Source organism: Oratosquilla oratoria, chromosome 9 (assembly GCF_046742065.1).
Source record: "Oratosquilla oratoria isolate Oo_2021 chromosome 9, ASM4674206v1, whole genome shotgun sequence".
Lineage (NCBI taxonomy): Eukaryota > Metazoa > Arthropoda > Malacostraca > Stomatopoda > Squillidae > Oratosquilla > Oratosquilla oratoria.
This window is the reverse complement of record NC_134785.1, coordinates 37,852,103-37,854,602: the sequence shown is the minus strand read 5'-3', so window position 1 is coordinate 37,854,602 and position 2,500 is coordinate 37,852,103. Positions and strand designations below refer to the sequence as shown.

At 41.6% G+C, this 2,500-nt stretch overlaps 1 protein-coding gene across 1 annotated transcript in view; it reads left to right on the top strand.

Annotated features, from left to right (window-relative positions):
* The window catches only part of LOC143028041 (uncharacterized), a 297,457-nt gene that overhangs the window by 252,866 nt on the left and 42,091 nt on the right, over positions 1-2,500 (top strand). The window lies entirely within an intron of this gene.

Sequence of the window (2,500 nt, the reverse complement as noted above, 5' to 3'; positions counted from 1 at the left end):
GAAAGTAGAAAGTAAAAGACGGTTTATAGAAAGTAAAAACATGAAAGAACGATAACATAGAAACAACAACACAGAATGGTGAAAGGGGACAAGAGAAGGGAACAGAAGACGGAGAGCCAGGGTTCTCTTTTTTTTTTTCATCATTGCCTTCATCTTTTCATCCCTTCAATTATTTCCTTTCATCATTTTCCCTCCATCTTCATCTTCATCATCCCACATATGTCTCTGCGCACTTTAGTGATTCAAGAAGATGAATGGGCTCATTTCTCCCTGAGGTACTATAGTGACTCAGGAAGATAGATAGATCCGTTTCTCCCTGAGGTATTCTAGTGACTCAAGGGAATAGATCACCTCGATGACCTCATGCATGTTGGTTCGTCATGCTATACATTGAGCCACAGGGGTCCTATAAGGGAGGTGTTAGGAAAGGAGGATGAGTAGAAAAAGGATGATGATAATGATCGATGAGAAATGTGAACAAACACGCAAACACGCAAGAGTGGAACAGGAAGATAAAAGAGTTGATGGAAAATTAAAAAAAGAGAAATAAAAAATAGTCAACAGGAAGAGGAAGAGGGGCATAAGGAGAGGAAGTGGATGAGAAAGAGAAAAAAGGGGTAGTGGAGGAAGATGAAAAAGAGAGGAAAAATAGAAAAATGATGATGAGGAGGAAAAGAGAGGAAAAAGAGAAAGATGAGAAGGAGGAAAAAGAAAGAAAATATTGGTAGAGGATGAGGATGAGGATGAGTAGGAGGGGAAAAGGGGCTAGATATAGAGGCGGTGGTAGTAGAGTTGATACTAGTGGTGGAGTTGGTGGAGATGGCGATGGTGGAGTTGACGATGGTAGAGATGCTCGGGGAGGAGAGGTAGATAAGAAAAGGAGGAAGGGTAGGAAAATGAGGAAGAGGAAAAGGAGCAGCAGGAGGAAGAGGAGGAGTACAAGGAGGAGGAGGAGGAGGAGGAGGAGGAGGAGGAGGAGGAGGAGGAGGAGGAGGAGGAGGAGGAGGAGGAGGAGGAGGAGGCGGAGGAGGAGGAGGAGAAGAAGGAGCTTGTGGTCGAGGTTGAGATCAAGGTCGAGGTTGAGATCGAGGTCTAGAGCAGAGACTGAGGCATAAAGGTGTAGGAGAGAGACGTGGACGTGGAGGGCAGGGGTCATGTGGACGTAGAGGGCGGGGGTCATGTGGACGTGGAGGGCGGGGGTCATGTGGACGTCGCCTGAATTTCTGAAAAAGATGAACAATACTTGTGCCATTGTATCCCGGTGTGCAATGCAATTCCTCTAACAAAATTTGATATGAAAGAATTTTCTCAAATGTTTTTCAAACACGGAATTATAGTCAGACCACCTGAGCGTTTACATTTCAGTGATGGGCTCTTCAGGCTGAGATGCATATTCAACCCTTATTCTTTGTTGCCTCTGTGATGAAAATCGCCATTTATTTGAGTAATACAAGTGATTTGATCGAATCAAACCTTATTCAATGACGGAGTCATCTTAGTTGAATTTGGGCTAAATTTAGATTTCTATGAGAGTGTGACCTTCAGTATTCTTTAAGATCCCAACTATTACTCTTGCATATAAATAATGTAAATGATAAATCTAAATATACAATTAGAAAAAGTAAAGAAAAATACGTATCATTACTTTCAAGGAAATACACATACTGTCGGGCCCTGCACTGGAGGTGCTGTGCCTTGCTGTATTACCTCTGATCCTAGCAGTGAGAAGGGGACAAGGATGAACCCTCGTACACACGGAACTAGGATAAAAATGAAAAGAAACGTGTGTTGGATGGATGTACGATGGGTAATAGATGAGTGCATGCCTTGGCTAGCTACCTCCCATATAAGGTGTAAGAGGTTCTTTTAGTATATAGATTATTATTGTTATCTTGCTGTTATTTTTATTATTGTGTGTTTCCTTGAATTTCTATAACATTTTGCTTCAAACTAGGTAAATTGACGGATTTTGTTCCACCTACCATTAGAGAATTTATTCTAGCTAACGTCTCACGATTTAGATCATACTGGGTTAACGAAAACTGAAGAAAAAACAAAACGATCAAAAGGTGACATGTTGAGGCGATCTCTATTGTCAGGCAAATTATACTTAGAAGTTTACCGTGGAAAGTTCTTAACTGCTACAAAAAATATAATTTCTGCCTTAAATTCGTGGAAAGCCATATTATACAATTTTCTTCTTTAGCCGTTAGAGCAAAAAACGGGTCGACACAGTAATGAGGTAACCGCAAAGTATAACTTACTTTGGCTGCTCTTTATTGATATGTGTGTAAGGTCACTGAAGGTAACCGTGTTCCTTCCGGTAACCAGGCTTACCCTGTAACTGGCAAGTCCCGGGTTCAAGCACCGGATGATGCTAGCTTTTCAGTGACACTCCTTATCTCTAGCACTGTGTAACTTCAGAGGCAAAGATAAAGAACTCTTCTCCAGAAACTCTTGGTCAGACTCTTCCAGTTTTCAACTCCCAAGTCTACTTTCA